This window comes from Triturus cristatus, chromosome 7, assembly GCF_964204655.1.
Source record: "Triturus cristatus chromosome 7, aTriCri1.1, whole genome shotgun sequence".
NCBI lineage: Eukaryota > Metazoa > Chordata > Amphibia > Caudata > Salamandridae > Triturus > Triturus cristatus.
Window position 1 is genome coordinate 539,812,483 of NC_140590.1, and position 25,663 is coordinate 539,838,145.

General features: G+C 47.9%; 1 protein-coding gene across 1 annotated transcript in view; it reads left to right on the forward strand.

Moving 5' to 3' along the window:
• The window catches only part of SRP68 (signal recognition particle 68), a 326,066-nt gene that overhangs the window by 125,925 nt on the left and 174,478 nt on the right, over nucleotides 1-25,663 (forward strand). The window lies entirely within an intron of this gene.

The following is a 25,663-nucleotide window of genomic DNA, read 5'->3' on the forward strand; positions in this document are numbered from 1 at the left end:
AGGGTTCTTAAGGAAGTGGTTTCTCATGAAGACCTTTAAAGCACATGGTGCCAGAACACATTTTTGTGCCAAAAAGAGATACTTTGTCAGCTCCATGCTACCTCTCAATCCTCCTGTGCTCTGGGTATTTGGTTGGGACACTTGCTACTTTCAGTACACGGATGCTAGCCACCCAGGTCATCAAAATGCATACATTTGATCAATTCGCTTCAGATTGTCACAGTGCTGTGTATAATGAATCACTGGGAGTTGGACTTTCAGGCATTATCATGTGTGACCTGCAGGGTTAATGCAGTTCTTTTATGTGTGCAATTCAACACACTGATTTAGTCTGCTGACCCTATGAAATAGTACTTTAAATTCTTTGAAATGTCACTACCTGGGTGGGGGGTGTTCTGTAAAAGAGCTAAATCCTACTTAATGGAAACAAATGTTAATGAACATTTGTCCCATTGATCATGGGGTGACTTAGTATGCTGTTCTATTGCTTTTTTTAAGAGGGGGGGGGGGGTAACTAAGCCATGAGAGTGCAAGGTTAATTACTAGATCAAAGTTGCTATTCAGCTCGGTTACTTATACTTAAGGCTCACGGTTGGCATGGGGTGGTTAAACTCTGCTATTTGGCATAACTAAAAGCTTACATCCACTTGTAGATCTATTTCCAGGCTGTTAGATACGCATATTAAAACTCATGTTTGAAGACACATCACACTGTTGCGGAGCTCCTAGCTAATACTTCATAAATTCACTCTTTATTTGGGAGTTGCTGAGTTTGTTGAGATTTTTATGCTCTTATTTATTTCAAGAATGTCTGGGATGTTCTCCGGGGTAAACCTGTTTTTTTTTCCCTTGTTGGGTGCCTTCCACAACGCAGGAGATAAGCAGTCACGGATGCTTCCGACATAGATGATCTTGTCTTAAACAATTCTCATCACTTGTTGGCTATCACCAAGACTTTGTTCAGTGGTTTAGCCATCCTGATGTAATCAGTCTCCTCCTACTAATCTAAAATAGAGCGCTTTCTTGAGTTTATGGTGTTTACCATGTTTCACCATAACATGTCCTTTAGTCAAAAAAGATAGTTTATTTGGCTTCTTTCAGTACCTGCTCCTATACACACACTTCATATCTTCCGTGGTTTACCATCCTCCTAAAATGACTCTCCACCGTTCCATCTGGCTTCCTTGATCTAATTCAACATATACTCTCGATTTCTACTTGAGCTACCATAGTTAGTGGCCTGAATAACTAGGTCGATGATGTTCAGAATAATATAGCCACAACATAATTTAAAAAATGTGGGCTGTTGACTTATTTTTGCTGGCCAACATCCAAGCTTGTATAGGAGGACACTGAATTAGCCTCCTGTTCTCCACAAGCACTGTTCTCCACCTTTTGGTTGTCCATAGATATTCTGGTTAGACCACCACGTGATTTCATCATCAAAAACGACCTCTGTTTAAAAAAAAAAAAAAAAAAGAAATTGCTAATCAGTCCCTGAATGCAGCATCTCTTTTGTAAACTTGAATAACTTTCGATCTGATGATTTCAACCAGTTGCTCCTTGACAACCTTGACCAATTCTTGGTGTTGACCAATTATATTAGAGTTCATCTGGAAAAGAACATAATTGCACTGGCTACCCTCTCTCTCCTCTCAGCAAGCAAACAAAGAATAGTGGAAATCAGCAAGCATTTCACAGATGACCTTCATAATTTTAAATGCCAAGGTGGCACTTTAGAAAGATTCTGCAACAAAACTAATTCCTGATCAGACTGCATGTTGAGTGATCACAGGCGGCTATAAATTACCATGCACCATGTACAAAAAGGAATATTTCTAAAGTTACTTGGTTCAGGCTAACAACTCAACCAAGTATCTGTCTCCCTCTCTCTCTCTCTGTCTCCCTCCCTCTCTCCACGTCTCTGACTCCCTCCCTCTGTCTGTCACCCTCCTCCCTCTATCTGTTTCCCTCTGTCTGTCGCCATCCTCCCATCTGTCTCCCTCCCTCTCTCTCCCTCCCTCTCTCTCTCTCTCCCTCACTGTCTCCCTCGCTCTCTCTCACTGTCTCCCTCCCTGTCTCCCTCTCTCTGTCTCCCCCCTCTCTCCCTCTGTCTGTCTCTGTCGGTCTCCCTCTGTCTGTCTCCCTCACTCTCCCTCCCTCTATCTGTCTCCCTCCCTCTGGCTGTCGCCCTCCTCCATCTGTTCTATATCCCTCCCTCTGGCTGTCGCCCTCCTCCATCTGTTCTGTCTTCCTCTGGCTGTCTCCCTCCCTCTGGCTGTCTCCCTCCCTCTGGCTGTCTCCCTCCCTCTGGCTGTCTCCCTCCCTCTGGCTGTCTCCCTCCCTCTGGCTGTCTCCCTCCCTCTGGCTGTCTCCCTCCCTCTGGCTGTCTCCCTCCCTCTGGCTGTCTCCCTCCCTCTGGCTGTCTCCCTCCCTCTGGCTGTCTCCCTCCCTCTGGCTGTCTCCCTCCCTCTGGCTGTCTCCCTCCCTCTGGCTGTCTCCCTCCCTCTGGCTGTCTCCCTCCCTCTGGCTGTCTCCCTCCCTCTGGCTGTCTCCCTCCCTCTGGCTGTCTCCCTCCCTCTGGCTGTCTCCCTCCCTCTGGCTGTCTCCCTCCCTCTGTCTGTCTCCCTCCCTCTGTCTGTCTGTCTCCCTCTGTCTGTCTGTCTCCCTCTGTCTGTCTGTCTCCCTCTGTCTGTCTGTCTCCCTCTGTCTGTCTGTCTCCCTCCGTCTGTCTCCCTCCCTCCCTCTGTCTGTCTCCCTCCCTCCCAGGGCCGGACTGGGAACCAAAACCGTCCCTGGCAAAGTGCTCGGCCGCCCCCCCCACCCCCGCCACTTGGGGGTGCCGCCGAGCTCTTTGCCAGGGCCGGTTTTTGGCCGATTTTGTTACAGGGCCGATTTTGCAGCTATGCTGCAAAAACGGCCCTGTAACAAAAACGGCCCCCAGGGGCCCAAAACCGCACCCCAACCGTGCGGCGCACCGGGGGATTGCCCGGTGCCAGATACGGCCAGTCTGGCCCTGCTCCCTCCCTCTGTCTGTCTCCCTCCCTCTGTCTGTCTGTCTCCCTCCCTCTGTCTGTCTCCCTCCCTCCCTCTGTCTGTCTCCCTCCCTCCCTCTGTCTGTCTCCCTCCCTCCCTCTGTCTGTCTCCCTCCCTCCCTCTGTCTGTCTCCCTCCCTCTGTCTGTCTCCCTCCCTCCCTCTGTCTGTCTCCCTCCCTCCCTCTGTCTGTCTCCCTCCCTCTGTCTGTCTCCCTCCCTCTGTCTGCCTCCCTCCCTCCCTCTGTCTGTCTCCCTCCCTCCCTCTGTCTGTCTCCCTCCCTCCCTCTGTCTGTCTCCCTCCCTCCCTCTGTCTGTCTCCCTCCCTCCCTCTGTCTGTCTCCCTCCCTCCCTCTCTCTGTCTCCCTCCCTCCCTCTCTCTGTCTCCCTCCCTCTCTGTCTCCCTTTCTCTGTCTCCCTTTCTCTGTCTCTCTCTCTCTCGGTCTCCCTCTCTCCTTTTCCCTCCCTCCATCTCCCTCTCCGTCTCTGCCTCTCTGTCCGTCCCTGTCTGTCTGTCCCTGTCTCCTTCTCCATCTCCATCTCGCTGTCTCTGCCTCTATCTGTCTGCCCCTGTCTGCCTCTGTCTGTCCCTGTCTGTCTGTCCCTGTCTCTGCCTCTATCTGTCCCTGCCTCTATCTCTGTCTGTCTCTCTCTCTCTCTGTCTCTTTCGCTGTCTGTCTCTACCTCTGTCTCTGCCTCTATCTTTCTCTGCCTTTGTCAGTCTGTCCCTGTCTCTGCCTCTATCTACCTCTATCTATCTCTGCCTCTGCCTCTGTCTCTGTCAGTCTGTCCCTGGCTCTGTCTGTCTGTCTTTCTCTGTCTCCATCTGTCTCTGTCTTGCCTTTAAATAACTTTTCAACAATGGTGCTCTTTCATGCAAAATATACAAGTGTTCCTTCAAGCTCCAAAACACATATGGGCTGATGGGCAATATCCTGCACAGAGGTCACTTCATCAGAAGCAAAAATAGTGCCTTTAAGTAGCATATATTATTATATCAACTACAATGCTTTCAATTGTGTTCTGAATTGCTGTCCTCTGTCACCCTCTGTCACCTCACCTCACCCTGTGTGTGTGTCAGCCCGGGCGGAGACAGCTTCCAGGGAACACACACAGCCGCACCAGAGTACTTCACAGGACTTTAAAAGACCATTCACTTGTTAATGAGGCATTGTTGTATTTCACCTCTCCTTAGCGCCCCTGCATCTCTACTCAGTCAGAGTGGAGATGCAGGGGCGCTAAGACGAGGTGAAATACAACAAAGCCTCATTAACAAGTGAATGGTCTTTAAAAGAATCGCCTGGCCGTGCTGCTGCAACTGGCGGTGTTTGACACTCTCTCTAAAAAAAAAAAACACAGGCACGATGTCTGCAAGGTCCGCGGGCCGCCAAGGAAGGCTTGCCGGGCCGCTGGCGGCCCGTGGGCCATACTATGAGTACCCGTGCTCTACGGCATAGGGAATCCATAAGGCTGGATACCTTTGGGAAGAAGATTTTCTCTGCTACCAGCCAGGCACTGCGGTCGGTGAACACTGCATACCTTTTGGGCTGATACCAGCACACTGTGTGGGATTTGGTGGTGCAAATACTGCCTATGGTCTCAGAGGAAGCCCGAACCATACTCAATCAATCAATCAACGGCCATTTATAGATTGCATAGCTACCTCAGCAGAATTCTCCCGTGCTAATAAAAACAGACTAGAGGGACTGAGAAACTCCTGATATTACTCCCTCTGCCTAAAGAGCCAGGTTTTTAAAGCCTTTCTGAATTCCTGTTCTGTGTCTAACATGCACAGGTGGCTGGGCAAGGGGTTCCACAGTTTGGCAGTCCTAACTGTGAAGGATCTGCCTCATTGTTGCTTTTTTGTGAAACGAGGGACATTGCGGAGACGCTGATGATTAGATCTCAGTGTCCTTGCGATATTGGCTAAGCCTTGATCGAATGTATCCTGGGACTTTGCCATGATAGGCTTGAAAAGCCAGAGTGAGTGTCTTAAACTCAATCCTCCTGGCCACAGGGAGCCAGTGAAGCTGTCTTAAATAAGAATTGTGCTTGCGAAAAGGGACCCTACGGATTAGCCTTTCCGTTGCGTTCTGCACCGTTTGTAACCTAGGGGTCAGGTAGCCAGGCAACCCCCGGGTATAGACAATTGGCATTATCTAGTTGGGAGGTAATCAATGAATGGACCGTGATTCTACGGCTCTCATCAGGCAGGAAACGCAGACATTTCCTGATAGTTCACATTTTCCCAAAGCAGGCAGCGGAAGTATGCCGGAATTGTGCCGCCAGGGTGAGATCCTTCTCCCACACCACTCCCAAGGTTTTTAACCTAGTCCTTGGGAGTGGCCTGGGGACCCAGCTCCCTCGACCACCAAATGCATGACAGAGGAGGAGATGCACGATTGAAAAACAAGACCTTGGTTTTGTCTGCATTAAGCTTCAAGCAATTTTCGTTCAGCCAGTCCGCAATGTCCTTCAGGCATTACTTACATTTATAAAAGGCTGTTTAGGAATGTTCTTTAAAAGAAAACACCAGCTGCGTGTTGTCAGCGTAAGAAACTACAGGGATGTGGTATTCCTATAGCCCGACGCCCAGGACATATTAAGCTTGCACTTGTATTTTGTCCCTGGGACACTACTGCACAAACTCTTTGGCTGCCAGTTTACAGTACCACATTATAGATCAGGGCAGGGCAATGTCTGCAGCTAAAGTAATATTTGTGTCCATGTGTTAATACTGTTCAAACTTGTATTTAAGGTTCATTAATGCAAAGACTTTATTATTAGGGTTAGCACTCTAAGTAAATGTAAGCTCGGACTGCCCTACCAACAGTGGTTCCGCTATAAAAATGTGTACACACGTTTTCAAAGTTTCGCAATATGAGGCTATGTATAATGCTCCCAGAATGCTGTCTGATTAGATGCAAATATTTGCAGAAGCTTGAAAGCAAGATTTGATTCTTTGCGTTCAAAACAAAATGTTCACAAAAATCAAGTAGGAATAGAACATTGGCTAAACTGCTGTCAAATTTTACTTACTATTTCTTCAGCATCATTTAGCAAATGTGTTGATGTATGCTAGTTTTTCCCAAAATATTAATAATGGTAAATCAATGTAACCAGTTTCAATAAGAGTATGGGAAACTTAAAATACACAAGAATGGTCAAAGCCAGTAGATCTGAAATTGGTGGTCAGCCTATTGGTTTTGTCAATGCGTGACTTGTTTTGGCATGCTTGGTGTAAAACCTTATTGGTGTGGACGCTGTCGGCCCTCACAATGTTTTTTAATAACAATTGGCAAAAGCAAAAATGTTTTGGTCTCAAAAAACACATATTGCCACAGTATATCCTGGCACTGAACAAAACTACTTTGCGTGCTGATATGCTCCTTGTGAAACAGCACAATGCTGTCACTCACAGTGAAGGCAGTCTATAACGCAGCGAGAGAGAGACGGAATTTTAATAAACACAAAAAGTCATGGTTAGCGCCAGACTTAATTAGGGGCCCAATTAATAAAGAAAGTCTCAAATGTGCACCCATGGTATATATCCTTGCATTAAGTGCAGCTATGCAGCTTTCGTGAATTCACAAGAATTTACAGAAGTAGACCAAGAAATAGTACAGCTAGAAAATATTTGCGAACTGCATTTTTGCATGAGCAAATATGCAGGTGTAGATTTTCTTATGCAATAATCTGAGTGTTTGCTAGTTCAATATCCCTCCAACCACTTTTTTTCCTAACCCTGGAAGAAGTTTTACATCTGCCATTGTGAAGAGTAAATTTCCAACCTTTCTCAGTATGGGAAAAGATTGAAGAAGAGTTGGTGAAAACCCTTAAAACATGCAAGTTAGTAGGTGTGCACAGACTCAAAAGGGCATTTCAACCCTGGAACTATTGCTTACCACTACCTTCAGCCCCAGTATGTAGATCTTCGGAAACGTGGCAACGTAATGGAATTGTTATTATTCAAACCCTACTATGGTTTGAGCCCTGGCATAATAAGAGGCTATATCAGAGCTCGTATATAATGAGATTGCTGCCATAATCTTTCGCCGCATTACATGGCACAAAGGGGACAAGTGGATTTTGTTACGGGACAAGTAGATTTATGAAGCAACCTGTTCCATGGACATTTAGATATTATATTAAATTCCACATCCCTAAACTACCTTCACCCCCATGTGGAAATAAGAGCGGCCAGCGGGTCAAGGTAGATAATAAATAGCAGTGGGCTTAAAGCAGAGCCCTGGGGCACTCCGTATGTAAGTTGTTTGACTGGAGATGAAAAAGGGCGCAAAATAACCTGTCGACCACGGTCTTCAAGATAAGACCGGATCCAATCATGTGCCGCTCTGTGTACGCCAGTGTGTTTCGGTCTTTACAGTAGGGTTGAATGCAATTACTGATGGGGCCACATGCAGCAAAGTTCAGCATGAGATGTGTGCTTGACACGAATGACTCGCTGGGCAGAGCGATTTCATCGTAAATAATCAAAGGGAGGAGGAGAGAACAGTTGGGATCCCCCAATGTCCCTGAAATGAGCATATATAAATCAAAACAAGGGGTCCCCTACGAGTCCAGTCCGTCTGGATGGTACTGGCATGCGAGTGAATTTTACCACGAAACACTCACCTTTCAGGAAATCCTCTAGGTATGCTTCATCAAAGAGTTTTCACGATAGAGTCTAATACTTCCATCGCAGGCTTCAACCTGATCTCTTTCAGGGCACACTTCTAGATATTTCAAGGGATCCTGTCAGGGTCTGGTTAAAAGGCTGCGGTATAGCTGCAACAAACTGTATTATCAGAATATTGCCTGGGCAGTGTTGAAATCAAGTGCGGACACTATCTTTCTCCCGGTCTATATGTTTCAGCCTTCCTAGAAGATGCTGAGGATTTCGTCAGGACCAGTATTTCAAAGATCCTGTTGGGTTCAATCATCTATTTTATTTATTTATAGAGTTTTATATAGCGCGGACTAGACCCGATGAGGGTATCAGAGCGCTTTACAAAAGTTACATCATAAGAAAAGTTGCACGCTAGTCACATATAAATGAGTATCTAAGAAGAGATTGTATATGTTATTAGTTCTTGTTGAAGGTCATGATTGTGTTAGTCATTCTCGATTAGAGATCAACACGTCTCTTGGTTGATGAGTAGCTTCTGGTTGGTATCAACTTGCATCAGGGCTGGGTCAGGAGAGAGTTTTATTCATTAGAAGTAGTGTGACTTCATTATGAATGAGGTGGTGGAGGGGTTCATGCTGATTGCTTGGGGTAGGGCGTTCCATATCCTGGGTGCTAGGCCAGAGAAGGTGCGTGTGTAGGTTTTCTTTTTCCCAAATTTTTGTGGTTTCAATAGCAGGGTGTTGGTGCTTCTCAGAGTTCTGCTATTGCCTGCTAATTCGAGTTTATTGGCTAGATACTTTGGTGTATTGAGGTGCAGGGCTTTGTGCGTCATGCATACAATCTTTAGCTGCACTCTTGCCTCATAAGCAAGCCAATTCAGTTCCTTTAGATCTGGGGTGATGTGGTCGTTCTTTCGGTAGCCAGTGACGAGTCTTGCAGCCACGTTTAGTGAAGCTCTCAAAGGAGCTAGACTGAATCTCTGCACGCCACCTAAGGTTATATTCCCATAGTCTATTCTGGGTAGAACTAGAGATTGAACGCCTGTTTTTAGGTCGTTGTCGTTGAGGAAGGGTTTTTAGTTTTCTGAGAATGCTCATATGAAAGTTGGCTCCTCTGGTGGCTGTGCTGATATGTTCCCTCATGTTGAGATTCTTGTCTAGTATTATTCCCAGTGATCTTGTGGAATTGGTAATGTCAGGTTTGCAATTGAGGGCTGTTAGTGTTTCATCCAGTTTACTGTGTCACCGTGTCCTTGTGGTGGGGAGATTAAGAGAGTCATTTTTCAGTGCATTGAGTTTGAGGTGGTTTTTTGTTAGCCAGATGTAGATTTTTTTGTATAGTTGTGTTGAGTAGTCGGGTGTCATCCTGCGATGATATTTTTAGCTATGGTTGTGTATCATCAGCATACATATGGTAATGGATATTGGAGAGGTTCAGAATTTCGGTTAAGGGTTCCATGAATAGATTGAAGAGGGTAGGAGATAAGACAGAGCCTTGAGGGACTCCCACGGTGATCGGTGTGGTCGAGGATAGCGATTGGTTAATATTAATTCTTTGAGGTCGGTTGTCTAAGAAGGAGGCAAACCACTTTAGGACAGCTCCTGATAAGCCCATTCTGTGTTCAAGTAGGTCGAGGAGACTGATGTGTTTGACCGTATTGAAGGATGATGAAAGGTCTAAGAGGATTATGAGGCAGGATTCGTTTTGATCTAGTATTCTGAGTGCATCATCGACGATGTGGGTCATGGTCGTTTCCGTGCTGTGATTCTGCCTGAAGCCTGATTGGAACTGGTCAATGAGTTGGAATTGGGCTATATGGTTGCATAGTTGGGAGTGGACGCACTTCTCCATTAGTTTTGCTAGAGTAGGAATAGTGTCCTCACTCCTCACTGGCTTGCCCTACCTTTCTTTGAAGAAAGTGTGACTATAAGAATGTTGACCCTCTCTCTTCGAGAGAGAAAAGGAGTAAAGAGCTAAATATTTCAATGCCCACTGTATATTTAGCCAGTCGGGACGTAAGCATAAAATCTGTGCATGGTATTAATGGAAGTATGATGTGCGAGTAAGGATAATTTCCCACTTGTTTGACTCCGCTCCAACAGGTCACCTCGAGAGGCTCTGGTTCATCCAGGTACAGAGGTGCTTTTCGGCATTGGGTGCCGCATTGATTTCAATGGGAAACGATTCTAGAACAAAGAGGCTGAACGTAAAGACTAGGGGGGGCCAGTCCAGCTGAACCAACAGACAGGCGCCAGTCTCACAATGCTTGGACACTTAGGGACACCTCCGATTTACTTCTCCTCGGGCTGTAGGGCTCTGGTTCAGTGGGGTTTTGATGCGTCTGGTTTTCCCTGTGGGAGACACTCGCGGTAGAGGGGGCCTGCACAAACAGGCTGCAGGTGGTGGCTGGGAGACCAGTCCGAGCATTCCCAAGCTGGGGTTTGACTCTGAAGGGTCTTTGAACCTCACTGGCGCCGTTGGTCCACTTCGACTCAGTCTGAAGAGCATGGGTGAAGTGGTGCTTTCCGGTGTGTCTGGTTTTGAGAGAGCCGGAGTCCTCGCAGTTCTTCTTGGGTGCCTGCAGGGGAGCAGCTCTGCTACTTCAAGAGAGATGCTGGTTGCTTCTTGAAATGCTGGCAGTTCTTCCAGGCTTTTAAAAGCAGAGCAGCTGCAGTACAAGTGGTCTTTGGCGCACTTGTCAGTGACAGCACTCAGGCCGAAAGAGTTGGCACTAGATCAGTTGCTGCTCCTCAGTTCTCGCTTTTTGCAGCTCGTCAATGTCCTTCTTAGGTGGGTAGAATCTGGTTTCCTGGTGCCAGGGGCACCACTAAATACTAGATTTACAGCTGTTAAGGGATTGAAGGGTACTGGCCAATGGGCTACTTTCACTACACCACCTGTATGACCACTTTCTGTGGGACCTGTGCATAGCCCTGTCCCAGAGTTTCTAATTCTGCCATTACCAAGATGGCGTAGTTTTCCTAAAGGGGGGCACATCAGAGAGCTCGTTTTTGGGGTGTGACTGGACTCGTAGTGGACCATGCCTCTCTGCATATCTAATTCCCTGCTTTTCCTGTTGTTAAATGGACCTAGGACAGGGGGTTGGCTTTCCCCTGTTTGGAGAAGCCGTAATCACGTATCAAAGGTAGCAGACGCCTTTGAAGCCTCCTGCCTTCATATGCTGATTACTTAGCCATCCTGCTTGGAGGAGGTGACAACCTCTGGCCAGAGCAGGCATGGTTTCTTCCCTCATAGACTCTCACCTGCAGAGGGTCAGAAACCTATCTGTGGTGGCAGGCTGTTCGACACCAGTCAGCCAGCACACTAGAGGCTAGTAGGGTTTCCGGGGGCACCTCTTAGGTGCCCTCTAGGTGCATATATAAATATATATAAATAGTAGTGAGTAGTAGTAGTAGCTTTATTCAACCAATTAATGATCATTCACAATAAAGAGATATACAAAATACTTTCATAAAAACATTCTACAATAATATAAAATAGGCATACCGTATAAACATATCTTAAAAACATATCATACTTCATCTGATATGAAAGCATCTATAAAAACAATCCCATTAGATCCTGAGGGCCTATAAGTTCTTATCCTGGTTCATCCAAATGTTTACCTTACTTGTGACCATGCTCTCAAAGGCATCCTTAAGATTTAGGAAATGTCACCTCAATTTTAATCCTTCCATATAAAATATCTTATTAAACTCCATAACATAATTTCTGTTTATAATGTCATTTTTAGAAGCACTCATAGTATTTCCATGCTACTTAATGCTGGCTAGGTTCTTGATCCTAATGCAACAGGCATAAAGCAAATATCTTGTTAAGGTAAACACTAGCCATTTTGTAGTATCAGATCTTAACACTTGCAGAGCTTCTGCTGGTCTTTTTAAAGATAATAGATGACATGCCGGAGTTATCCACCTTTTTCTAGTCTGAACATAACGCAGGTCAAAAGAACATAAAATGATCTATGGATTCAGGGCAGAGGATACACGTGGGGGACAATGGAGTTACAGTAGGATGCTTCCATTTGCTTTTACTCCGATTCAAAGGTGGAGACCCATGTCTTAATTGTAGATAAAGTGCATGTGGTGGCTCGGTCTCATCCATAAATGTCTCAAACAAGAATGAACATTTAAAATCTAAAAACCTTACAGTTAAAGTACCATGTGCAACTGTGTTAAAACAGAAAACCTGAATATAATTCCAATACCTTGCTTTTAACAAGCATTTGCAATGCAATAGGTCTCGCATTTACCTGAGTTTGAGCTATTAACATTGCAAATGGCAATGCCTTTTATTTTTGTTTCCGTGTTTAAAACTTAAATAAAAGGCATTATTATTTACAATGCCAATAGCTTTAACTCGCATAAATGCGAGACCTATTGCATTGCAAATGCTTTTTTTAATTTCCAGGTCTTGAGACTACTGCAACCATAACTTTACTAATGTTATATGTTATTTTTGTTTGATATGTACAATGCCCACATATACTCACCCGTGACAGAGATCTATAGAATTCTCTCAAATATATAAAACACCACTACGGTTTTCGCATCTCTTTTGCCTTTACATGACATTCGTGACTTTTGGAGCAGAGGCTCAAAGGTAAACATTCAGTTGGGTGTGTTATCACCACTGTTTCTCCCACTATGACAATTCTTTGTGTGTTACATTTCACTAGCAGGCAGTTAGAATGTTACTGCTATTCACCCAAGTGTGGGTTATACTAACTAGTTACAGGTCACCTGGTGGGCTATGGAAAAGCCACAGCAGTTAGCTCGTACTACCACCAATAAATTCTACTGTTCAGTGATAAATATGGCTACCCTACTCCTGAATTATAAAAAAAAGTGTTTACTCCACACTCGTGCAAATCCTGTAGCTTGTAAAAAAAAAAATGATCTGCGGCCTAGACTACAAGAACGATTACTTTGTATCTACTTTGTATCTCTCCATTTATCTTTCCCCGCTACTTTTTAATGTATATTTTAGTTAATGCAATTTTATATAGCGTGAACATTGCCGGAAGGAATTATGTACTTTACTTAAGTGGGTGCAAGTTACCTGCGAATAAATAAGTTAAATAATCTTTACGTAGGGCGTGATAACTTACAAGAGAATGCATATCTGTCAAGCTTCTACTTTTTAACACTTCATCACTTTTCAAATCCCAACCCTTCTAACATGATAGCTTGACTAGTTGACTCTACAATGTGAGCGCGCGCTTCTCGCACCTCCCGCGCGTCCGGCCGTCACTGCATCACTACTTCTGCTTAAAAAGACAGCTTCGTGGTCATAACACCTTATCTTGTGTTTACATACACAGCCGGCCCTTCATGCTGGGGGATCTCTCATGACTCATCCCAGTCGCTAAGGTGGAATTTTTGTTTTTATGTGATATATTTAACATAATATGGAGAACACATTTTTTTCGTGAAACACTTGCTACGATTATTGCAGTTCTTGGTACTTATTTAATAAACATTTGCAGGATGAAAGTCTGAGACAGCCCCGCTGAACTGTAAACCAGTATGTTGCAGATGTATTTCTGCATCAGATGCATTACCCCTGGATAGTCTGATTTAATGTTGATCGTTCCTGGAACGTTTCACGCAGATTGGGCAAAATGAAAGGAAAATGTATAGGGCAAGGGCCCAAATGTATTCTTACCTTTTTGAATACCATAGTCGGGACAGAACAAACCGTGAGTTACAGGTGGGTCTCACCGGCACTCACTTCTAGGGAACTGGCACTCTCTCATCAGACTTTGATCCGCAGCAAGCGAGAGAAAAACACACAAGGTGGAAAGAAGGGCAAGAGAAAGAAGGGAAATACTAACAATAAGAGAAAGTATGGATGAAAAAGAGGATGAAATAATGAAATACAGTGGCAGGGAGTGTCTGGTGGGGTGTGAAAGAGGAATGAAATTAAGTCAGAACTATGCAGCCTTTGTATTCTGCACTCCCGATATTCTATAGATGCGGCCGTGGCTGCGGGACAAACATTTTGGCCCGGGTACTTATTTTTGAACAAATTAGGCACCGAAACCGCTTGACACATCCGCGCTGCACTTGGGGTGAAGACAGAGGCCCGCGCCTTGGGGAAAATAGGCCGCTGTGAGAAAGTGCCATCTTTCTTGCATGGTATGTCCCCACTTTTTGCTGAATTGCTGAATGTACTTTGACTGAGTGTACCCTGGACTCCTGCCAATCAGGTGCTCAGGGCCTATGTTCCTTCCCTAAGAACACAAAACACAAATTGGCAAACCCTGGCCACATGTCATCCCCTGGTAAATGGTACCCTAGGTACCCAGGGCCTTGTGACCAGGGAAGGCCTCTAAGGGCTGCAGCACTCATTGTGCCACCCTTAGAGGCCCTGTACCCATACACACACGCACTGCCCTTGCAGGCCGGGTGTCTGGGTGCAAGACAAAACAAAGAGTCGACATGGCACACATCCCTGTGTGCCAAGCCCATCACCTACACTGCCATGGCATACATCAGCCACCCCTCTAGCTGGGTGCCCTATGCCAATGGTGTGGGCACAGGAGCAGTTGCCCTGTGCCCCTGCAGTACCCAGGTCCATTCCTGGGCACTGTAAGTGCAGTGCTGCCATTTAAGAGTACATGGTGCTGAGAGCTCGTCAAACACAAACTCCACAGCACCATAATGGCAACACTGAAGACTGAGAAGTTTGGTATCAAATTTCTCAGCACATTAAACCCACACTGATGCCAGTGTGGGATTTAATGTACCAAGCACCCCAGAGGGCATCATAGACATGCCCCCTAAAAACCTAACCGACAATCCACGTCTGTTCTGAGGCTGCCTAGGCTGCCACACAGCAGTCATGTTGCTGGAACCCTGGGTAGGAGAGCCCCTGCTCCCCTGGGCCTGCAACAATGCACATCCTGGGCGAGGTGCTAAATCTCCTCCCCCAGGATGGGCAGGGGGAAGCTTCAAAGGCATGCCGCCTCTGTGAGCTTCCCCAGGCCACTGCAACCCCCCACTTTGGCAGGAAGCTTGGCCGGAAACCCCAAATAAGGACTGGGGATGTGCCAGCCTGCCAACCCCACCCCTCAGGTGGGGGAGGCGAGGTGAAGCACATCTCCGGGCTCTCGCCATCTTGAAGATGGGAAGCCCTACCCTATCAGGACTAGGCTACTGCCCCCCTCCCACAGGAGAGAGGCAGGATAGGGGGTGTACCCACCCCAGGACAGGGACCCATTGGTCCCTGCCCTTCACCTACCAATAATACGCCTCTAAATCTAGTATTTAGGGGCACCCTGAACCTTCCTTCCCCAGATTCCAGATTCCAAAATCCGAAGAAGAGCTAGAAGAAAGAAGACCTGCCCTGCAGCTGCTAAGAAGAGGAAGACACCAACTGCTTTGGCCCCAGCCCTACCGGCCTGGCGACCCTCGAAGCTGCTCCTGTTCCAACCCGGCATGTCTTGTGGCCAGCAACCTCACAAACCACGGAGGACCCGGCTACCTTTTGACTCTAAACCCCTGGGACTCCCATGAGTAGAGGCCCTACTCAAAATCTACTTCTAATCCCTGGCAGCAGCCCGGAACCGCGAACCCAGCACACTCTGCACCAGCCAAGCCTGGCCTGTGCCGGAGTGAACAAAGACCACGAGGACGACCCCACGGCGACTGGGACCCCGAGTCCGGCACCCAAGGACCTCCCTCGACACTCCTGAAGAAGCCTGCAGCCTCAGAACAAGGTGCCCCCCCAACCGCGATCAACAGAGGGTAAGATTTCCTGACACCAAAAGGCACCCCTGCACCCGGCACCCCACGGCCCCCTGTGCCCAATCCCGGGGTACCTACCTATCCCCCAACTTACCTCTCGAAGTGGTGATGGCACCTGAAGAATCCTCGTCCCCGAGCTTGCAGTCTTTTTCTAAACCAGAGATTTCCCATTGAAATCAGTTGAGCGCCCGAAGGCTCAAAAGCACACTGCACCCAGACGCCCGAGTGGCCCTGGCAGTGCAACCTCTACACCTATCGACTTCCCCACTTGCCCTGAGTAAGTGACCAGGAGCCCAGCTCCCACAGCCGCGTGGCCTGCTAGTCAGCAGCCACCAAGGGCCCCCTATCCCTCATAGGATAACATTGGGCCTAACTCTCTCTGCACCCGGCCACCCTTGTGCCACTGGGGGTGAACCAACTGTACCTACCTGACCCCGGGAGACCCCCGAGTCTATGGCCAGAACCTAAACTCTGCCAGTCGAGTACTCACCTTTAAACTGACAACTCAATTTCTCAGAGTCTCGCAGCCACAATGGGGAGTCCAAGACAGTCGGCCGACTCCAAGTCACCATTGCCGACTGTCTTGGACTCCCCATTGTGGCTGCGAGACTCGGACAAGCAGAACGCGGACAGCCATTGCAGCTGCCGGTTGAACATCGGATCCAGACGCGCCTCATCTGTCTTCCCTGGGAACACGCGTGCCGTTAATATCAATTTAACCACGCCCCTAAATACTACGGACAGCACAAGTAGCTGCCACCCTGATTCAACACCCAGACGCGCTCCTTTATTCCCTGAATTTAAAGCGTGTCTATTTTAAATACGATATCACAATGCGGCTGATCATTCTAGCTGCATCGTCTTTCAACCAGAAGGAAATCACCTCTTTGAAGTCGCGAATACCACGAACCGCGAACTTCTTCTATTCCACCCAAGCCCCCTCCCCTAGGCGTTATAATCTAACCAGGCATTACTTTTGACAAATCCTTTAGTCCTGATGATGATCCCTGTATACTAGGAGCTAGGGTTCGAAACGTCACGTCGACTTGTTATAATAGTTCCACATTATGGCGATTGTTTAAATGTACCGTGGATACTATTGGCTAGAGCTTACTTGAAGTTGCTCATTGTATTGTAAGCCCCCATGATCGCTCCAAAATGTATTTGCCTGTTACTAATTTGTAATTGCCTCTTACTTCTTGATCTTTCTTTGCCTCTCTCTGTTGAAAACTCGGTACAGGACTGTGCCCTTGTTTCATCAGTCTTCTCCACTTTTACTTACATCCCTTTGATAATTTAAGATTAAATGCTCCTCTGTCCGGCTGGACACAGGAGGAACTCACATAGGTCTCATTGAAGTCTATGTAGAATCCTTTTTTCCTAACTAAAATTAAGCTAGGGACTATAGTTAACAAAAATAAGCTTGTACCCGTGGTCCTTAGCTACCTCTACCGGGTTCCCTTGTTACTTATACTATCCCAAAATTAATCTGACATTGTGTAATGTAACTAGCACTCATGTAAAACACTCCAACACCTTTGGGTCGCTTGAGTTCACATTATATAAACGAACATCAGAGAAAATGCGACGAGAGTTGCTCAAGCCTTGCCCTTAACTGTGCTGCAAGGTTGGGCTGCTGAAGGTCCAGTGACCGAGGCTCGGTAAAGCAGCAAACAGTGAAGCGGGAGGGGTCTTGGGGAAATCCTCGTACTTTGAAGTCAGAGAAAATTAGAGGTGATTTCAAAAACAGTGTCTGAAGCATCTGACATTTAATCTCGGTATTTGAACAGGACAGGGAGATTGAGTGACGGGCGCTGAAGCTGAACCACTGGAAACGGGCAAACAGTGACACAAGCAGGAATCAAGGAAAAATAGTCGCCCCCCACCCCCCTCTCCTCCCCCAAATACGAACCGAAACACAGAAGCGTAATGTTAACAATAATTGGGTGGTGCTCTGTGGGAGGAAATCAAATACAAAATGGAAAGACAAAGCGCAAGGATCAACCACTAGCAAGCAAGCATTTTTGAAGGACAATCGAAGAGGTGAATAAAAAGGTAATGGGCAGGCTGTAAGCCCACTGAGTGATTTCAGCAAGTCTCGAAGAGGCAGCCCATGCACTACCTAGACTCAACTTAAAAATAGACTGTATTTATAGGTATTTTTAGACTCCACAACGAAAAATATTCACTGGAGATTTCTGGAGATAAAGAATTTACAGGAAATAGTAAATCAAAGCAATTCGCTCAACTACGAACAAACATTTGGCAAATTCAACAAGTTTGGCACTTAGAAACCTCTTGAGCAGAAAGTTGGGCAAGTTTTATTGCAGTCATTTAGAGTTATTTGGGGCGACCAACTCTGGCAGAGAGCTAGTCAGGGAGACCAGCAAGGCCCTCAGAAACAGTTGCCTCCTTAGAAGAAACAGTCTTCCAGCAGTTCCAGTCTCTTTATCCTCGTTTAGTAGAATCCTATGGAAGTGGTCCTGATGCTGAGGATGCAGGATGCTTGAAGATGCTTAAAAGGGTGTGGATGTAACCCGGTCACTGGGGGCTTCCTGCAGGGACTCCTCTGTCCACAACCGTGATTAGGGGATCCTCGACATATGGTTCGATGTCCCACGAGGTCCTTCCCGGCCTGGCGGAAGTTGGCTACCACTTGCCCCTAGTTGATTTCTTCAGCTGTTGTGTCCATGTGCTGCAATCAAGAGGTCAGTCGGCTAACCCTTTGAGTCTCTTGGCTTTGGCTAGGCTCTGGAGATGACTTCTGTTCGAGGCATATGAGCTGCAGATTGTACACTTAGCATAGGTCGCCATCTGGTGTTGGGCCCGGATGTTTGCAGTTTGTTTTTCTTCTTGGACCGTGCTTGGAAGTCACGAGTTTGGTGACTCCTCCTTCGGTCCGTACTGCGCATGGGCTTCGGCTCCATCCTCAGATTGTTTTTTTCCGCCATCGGGCTCGGATGTGATACTTCGTGCTCCGGCTTCGAACTTCTACGGTTCCAGCCTCGACGGAAAATCCTCGATTCTTCGAGTTCCTTCATCATCTTCATCTCTCGAAGCGGCACTTTTTCCATCCCGTACATCGACACCGGCCTTCGGGCCCTCCGCGACTCCGGTCCCGGCCGATGGAAAGGACTCCGTTTAAAAAGTGCCCAGAATGTGGGTCTAAATTTCCCCACACCGACCTCCATCAGGTGTGTAACCTTTGCCTCTCTCCGGAACACGAGGCTCGAGACTGCCCCGCCTGCAAGTCTTTTCGATCGAAGAAAACGATCCGAGATCGAAGGGCTCGACGCACCATGGCGCACTCATCCTCGACAGTTCCACCGGACATCTTCGGAGACGACGCCGAAGCTTCGGGGCAGACACACACCGAACTGGGAGAAGACATCGTCAGCGCTTCCGAGGCCGACGACTCCGACCTGGAGGACGTAACACCAGGACAGCGGGCCGTGAGTACAATGCCCCCTCCCAGCCCCGCACCAAAAACCAAAGAGACTCCGGTTACTCCCTCGCCTGCCGGCCTGGGCAAAACCAAAACCAAAGCCTCGATCACCCCACCTTCGGGCCCGGTGTCGAAGCACTCAAAGTCTCACGGCAGCTCGGGATCGAGCCAGCCGACGCCCGGTGCCGATAAACACCACTCGGCACCGAAGCCTGCAAAATCCAGCTCGACTCCGAAACCACCGGTGCCGAAGCCTGGACACTCGGCGCCGACCAAACACAAACAGAAATCGGTCGGCACCGACGCTCCGGCGCCGAAACAGCATTCGACGCCGAAACACACGGAGACCTCCAAAAAGCAAGGCGTACACAGAACATCGAAACCTCCGGTTCCGAAATCGCCGGTGCCGACAGACGACTCGACGCCATTGGCTCTGTTTACACCAGACCCTTTACAAAAGACTTTGTCCAGAGATCCAAAGACTGGCCTTTTGACTGTGATTACTAAGAAGCGTCGCCTTGAGGCTCCGGCTCCTCCTCCTCCACCCAAAAAGAGGGACTCAGCTACTTCTCCCCTTAGAGTACCCTCCCCACTGCCACCCCCCCTCCCACCACCACCCCCTCCACCTTTACCTCACTACGATCCGGCCCCATCCCCAGATCCGGATGACGGGGACCCGGACAATGACCCAGGGGACGCCCCAATGGATCCCACTCCACCAGGGACCCCAGATCCATGGGAGGATTATAATAACCCTGATGTACCCAATGTACCTCAAGACGACCTATACCCATCAAGGCCGTCTCCTCCAGAGGACTCTTTAGGGTTTCACCATTTAGTGCAGAGAGCAGCACACTACCATGGGGTGGACATGCACACGGAACCAGTGGAAGAAGACTTCCTACTGGATACATTTGATTTACAAGATCGTTCCACTGCTATTTTACCCATGCTTAAGGGTGTCACCAAGCACGCTACAGAGGTATTCAAAGACCCTGTCAGAGCCAGAGTACTAAACCCTAGAATAGAGAAGAAGTACAAGGCGGCACCCACAGACCCTGCATACATCAAGGGCCCTGCTCCTCTAGATTCCCTAGTTGTCTCCACAGCTAGAAAGCGGGCTAACTCCCAATCCTCAGGAGATGCCCCACCACCAGACAAGGAATCTAAACTTCTGGACGCGTCTGGTAAACGCACCGCCTACCAGGCTGCAAACATGTGGCGCATTGCAAATACACAAGCACTGCTTGCGCGATATGATAGAGCACACTATGATGAATTAGAGGCTCTTATGCAGCACCTTCCAGAGAAATACAAACGCCAAGCTCATGACCTGATACAGGAGGGCAAACTAATCACAAACACCTCCATTAAGTGTGCCCTCGATGCAGCAGACACTGCTTCTAGAGCCATAAACACCAGTGTCCTGCTTCGCCGCCATGCCTGGCTCAGGATATCAGGGTTCAAGCCTGAGGTCCAGACATCAATACTTAATCACACCTTTGACCAGCAAACACTCTTTGGCCCAAAGGTAGACGAAGCGCTCGAAAAAATGAAGAAAGATACAGACACAGCGAAGTCTATGGGAGCGCTCCAGACCCAAGCCTCTAAGCGTTCCTTTCGACGCTCGTCCTTTCGTGCCACAGGTAGAGGCTCCTCCACCGATAATGCCTCTACCTCCTACAAATCCCCTCCTCAAAATACCTTTTCAAAGGGCAACCAAAGAGGTGGCTACAGAGGCAACAACAATAAGGGCAGGGGCAAAACCAACAATACCCGTTCTGCCACCCCACCCGCACAATGACTCCCCTTCGCTCCCCCCAGACCATTCCACTCCGGTCGGGGGCAGACTACAAGATTTTATCCACGTATGGGAGTCCATAACATCGGACAAATGGGTGACCCAAATCATTCGGTCAGGGTACTGCCTCGAGCTAACATCTACCCCACCCAATATCCCACCAAGGCACCGTCCAATGTCCCAAGAGCATTCCACACTGCTCAAACAAGAGGTACTCTCGCTCCTCCAGAAACACGCCATAGAGCACGTACCCGACAATCAACGAAATCTAGGGGTCTACTCCCTATATTTCTTAATCCCAAAGAAAGACGAGACCCTCAGACCCATTCTGGATCTCCGGCCTCTAAATGCCTACATACATTCAGACCACTTTCACATGGTCACCTTACAACAAGTCCTCCCACTCCTCTGCCAGGGAGACTTTCTCACAACACTGGATCTGAAAGACGCGTACTTTCACATTCCAATACACCCCTCTCACAGAAAATACCTCAGGTTCGTGGTGGACGGGCAACATTACCAATTCAAGGTTCTCCCCTTCGGGGTCACCACTGCACCACGGGTGTTTACCAAATGCCTAGCAGTAGTAGCAGCACACCTCAGACGTCAACATGTTCACGTCTTCCCTTACTTAGACGACTGGCTCATAAAAGCCGCGTCCTACCACCAATGCGTGCAACATACAAACAGCACCATCCAACTGCTTCATCAGCTAGGCTTCACGGTGAACTACCAAAAGTCCCACCTCATACCATCTCACACAAAGCAATATCTCGGGGCCACCATAGACACCTCAAAGGGTATTGCCTATCCAAACTCAGCCAGAATCACAAGCATTCTAGCCTTACGCAAAATATTCCTTCCTCAACACTCTCTACCAGCAAGAGTGTTTATGAAGCTCATAGGGATGATGGCGTCTTGCATCTTCATAGTGCCCCATGCAAGACTCCACATGCGTCCACTTCAGGAGTGCCTAGCACAACAGTGGAACCAGGCCCAGGGTCAGCTGACGGATCTGGTGTTGGTGGACGGCCGCACACATCACTCTCTGCAGTGGTGGAACACCACAAACCTTTCCAAGGGACGGCCGTTCCTGGACCCTGTTCCCCAAGTGACTCTAACAGCGGACGCATCGCTCTCCGGCTGGGGAGCGCACCTCTTACACCTCACAATGCAAGGTCTATGGACGCCACAGCAAAAAACGCTCCACATCAACCATCTGGAGCTTTTGGCGATCTTTCTAGCCCTAAAATCTTTCCAAAAGCAGATTTCAGGCAAAGCAGTCCTCATTCGCACAGACAACATGACTGCGATGTATTATATACAAAAACAGGGGGGGACACACTCTCCCCAGCTCTCCCGCTTAGCCCAGAGCATATGGAGATGGGCAATTCCCCAAAACATTTTTCTCCTGGCACAACATGTTCCAGGCGTACAAAACACCATAGCAGATCTGCTCAGCAGACAGACTCAACAACTACACGAATGGGAACTGCATCCACAAGTTCTTCTCCCATTCTTCCAACAGTGGGGGCATCCTCAAATAGACCTCTTCGCCACCCACGAAAACAAAAAATGCCCAAGCTTCGCCGCCAGATACCCACACCCATTGTCCAAGGGCAATGCGATATGGATGAACTGGTCAGGCAGATTTGCATACGCCTTTCCACCTCTCCCACTAATTCCATTAGTGGTCAGGAAACTACAACAGCACTCCCTCACACTCATTCTGGTAGCTCCCACGTGGGCCAGACAGCCGTGGTACACCACGCTACTACAACTATCAGTGGTACCACATCAAAAACTGCACCTTTCCCCATGCCTCCTAACCCAGAACCATGGAGAAATCAGGCACCCGGACCCAGCTCAGCTCAACCTGGCGATCTGGCTCCTGAAATCTTAGAATTCGGGTACCTTAACCTTCCCCCTGATTGCATGAACATCATCATGGAAGCCAGACGTCCTACCACTAGAGCATGCTATGCCGCAAAGTGGAAAAGATTTGTAATGTACTGCCGTAACAATACAATCAACCCTCTAGATGCATCCATACAACACATCATATGCTATCTGCTCCATCTTCACAGGTGTAACCTGGCGTATTCATCCATACGCCTACACCTAGCAGCGATCGCTGCCTATCTACAAAACAGACAGCATTTGTCACTCTTCAGAGTGCCCGCTATTAAAGCCTTCATGGAAGGCCTTAAACGAGTAATTCCTCCCAGGGCACCACCCTCCCCTGTATGGAATCTAAATTTGGTCCTTACACGACTAATGGGTCCGCCCTTCGAACCAATGCACAAATGTGAGCTACAATTTCTCACCTGGAAAACAGCTTTCCTTGTAGCTATCACTTCCCTTAGAAGGGTTGGTGAAATACAAGCGTTCACCATACAGGAACCTTACATACAAATGCATCACAGCAAGGTCATACTTCGAACTAATCCGAAGTTCCTGCCCAAAGTCATTACCCCCTTCCACCTCAATCAATCAGTGGAATTACCTGTCTTCTTTTCGCAACCCCAATCTGTTGCGGAAAGGGCCTTACACACACTAGATGTGAAAAGAGCGTTGCTATATTACATACAAAGAACGCAACCCTTCAGGAAGACCAAACAGTTGTTCGTTTCCTTTTCTCCACCACATAAAGGCAACCCCATCTCAAAATCAGGGATAGCCAGGTGGATTGTAAAATGCATACAAATTTGCTATCAGAAGGCAAAGAGAACATTATCTGTTCCCCCTAAAGCCCACTCTACAAGAAAGTTAGGGGCTTCTATGGCTTTTCTAGGGAATATACCCTTAGATGACATATGCAAGGCAGCCACATGGTCTACACCGCACACATTCACAAAACACTACTGTGTAGATGTGCATTCCCAGCAGCAAGCTAGGGTGGGCCAGGCTGTACTAAAAACACTCTTTCAAACAGCTGCAACGGATACCGGTGGTCGCCGCTAAGGTTGGGTACTGCTATATAATCTATGCTAAGTGTACAATCTGCAGCTCATATGCCTCGAACGGAATATGCTACTTACCAGTATGCATCTGTTCTTGGCATGTAGAGCTGCAGAGTTGTACACGCCCACCCGCCTCCCCGGCTACCTGTATCCGTTCCAGTCCATCTTATTTAGATACAACACACATGGGTTTCTCACTGTTATTACTACGCTCCATCATTTCCCTGTTGGCGAAAAACAATCTGAGGATGGAGCCGAAGCCCATGCGCAGTACGGACCGAAGGAGGAGTCACCAAACTCGTGACTTCCAAGCACGGTCCAAGAAGAAAAACAAACTGCAAACATCCGGGCCCAACACCAGATGGCGACCTATGCTAAGTGTACAACTCTGCAGCTCTACATGCCAAGAACAGATGCATACTGGTAAGTAGCATATTCCTCCCGAGCAGTACACAGCAGGCATAGTCCCTCTCTCTGCTAGCCACCAGGTGCAGTCCACCTCGGTGCAGCCTCCTTTCCGGAAACTTGGTGCAGCAAAGCAGTACCTCTCTGCCCTTCAGTCCAGTCGAGATCTAAGTTCATGCTGCCGGGGGTGCACCTTTTATGTCCAAAAAAAGCCCTCATGGTAGGATGTGATTGGAGGCCAATGGACTACTGGGTTCCCTCCCACGTGATGACCACTGTGATGTGTGGCATCTGACTATCCCAAGATGCACCATTCTGTTTACAACATGGGGAGGCTTTCTCTTTCGGCTTCCTAACCCCACCCAGAGGCGTGGCTACTGGAAGGAGGGCTACACAACCCTGGAAAACTAGTTTAACAGCTGGTTTCTCATTTTTTTTAATGTAACTTTTTATTGAGGACAAAATTAGACAATCCAGACAACATACAATCATGAGCAATTACAGTATTGTAGTGGGACATGGCGTACAGCAAACAGTTGGTTTCCCCTTTACTTGCTCCCAGTGCCAAACTTTCTAACCAAACAATAGAGTAGCCCCTCTCCCAAGTGTTTCCCATTTGCTCTTCAAAGTTGGTTTCTTCTTTGAAGCTCACCTTTTGGGCCAACACCATTTGGTTTCCTGCAGGAAGGACATAACTCCTCCTCACAGAGAGGCTCCTATTTTATCCTTTCCTGGGATTCGTTTGCATGTCTCCCAAGGCTGGCACAAGCTGCCTCAAAGGCAGGACCCCAAGTGCAATTGGTAAGGATGCAGGGGATTAAAAGCAGCAAAGTGGCAGATTTGTAAAAGTTGCACACCACAACTTGCTACATAAATTTCGACTTGAGAATAAAGTCGAGTTTTACATAAAGAGTTGGAGTGTCCACTTTGGTCGCACCGCTCCAGAGTTAGTAGAGTTGAGGGGTCAGCGTGTAACTTTGTACTTGCCATTTTGGGTGACTAAATGTTAGAGTAGCCTGATTTCAACAGACATCCTGATTACATCCGTCATCTAAGACCAAATTTCCCTACAACTAGTGGTCTGCAAGATATGGCTGACAGCGCGACCCCCTCCCCCCCCCCCCCCCCCCCCCCCCCCCCGGTCTTCATGTAGAAGGGGAAGTTGGGGGACCGACTGCTCAGGGGAGCTTGCTATCTTTAGCCCCTGAAGCCCAAAAAAAAATAGCTGATTCCGGCCCCATGACTAGTAGCCTGGAGGGTACTTCTAAAACTCCTGAGGCCGGTACTGATAATTATATCCAGGGTCTAGAAGCCGCCTCCGGCTCTCAAGTCCCATGGACACCGGAGACGGATACTGACATTTTTTACTCTGTATCGGATGGCACTGGGACCTCCTCAGACGAGGGTGGGTTTAACACTAGCGAAGACAATAGTGAGGCGTCGCTTAAGGACACAGGAACAGTACAGCGTCCCTGGAAGATAAGAAGCAAGGCTAAAAGACACAGCCAGCTCAAGTGGGACTATTCAGACTCACAAATGTCCTACCCTCTTGAAGAAGATGACTCTCACACGACGCTGTGGGAAAACACAAAGAGCGCACCAGAAAACACTACC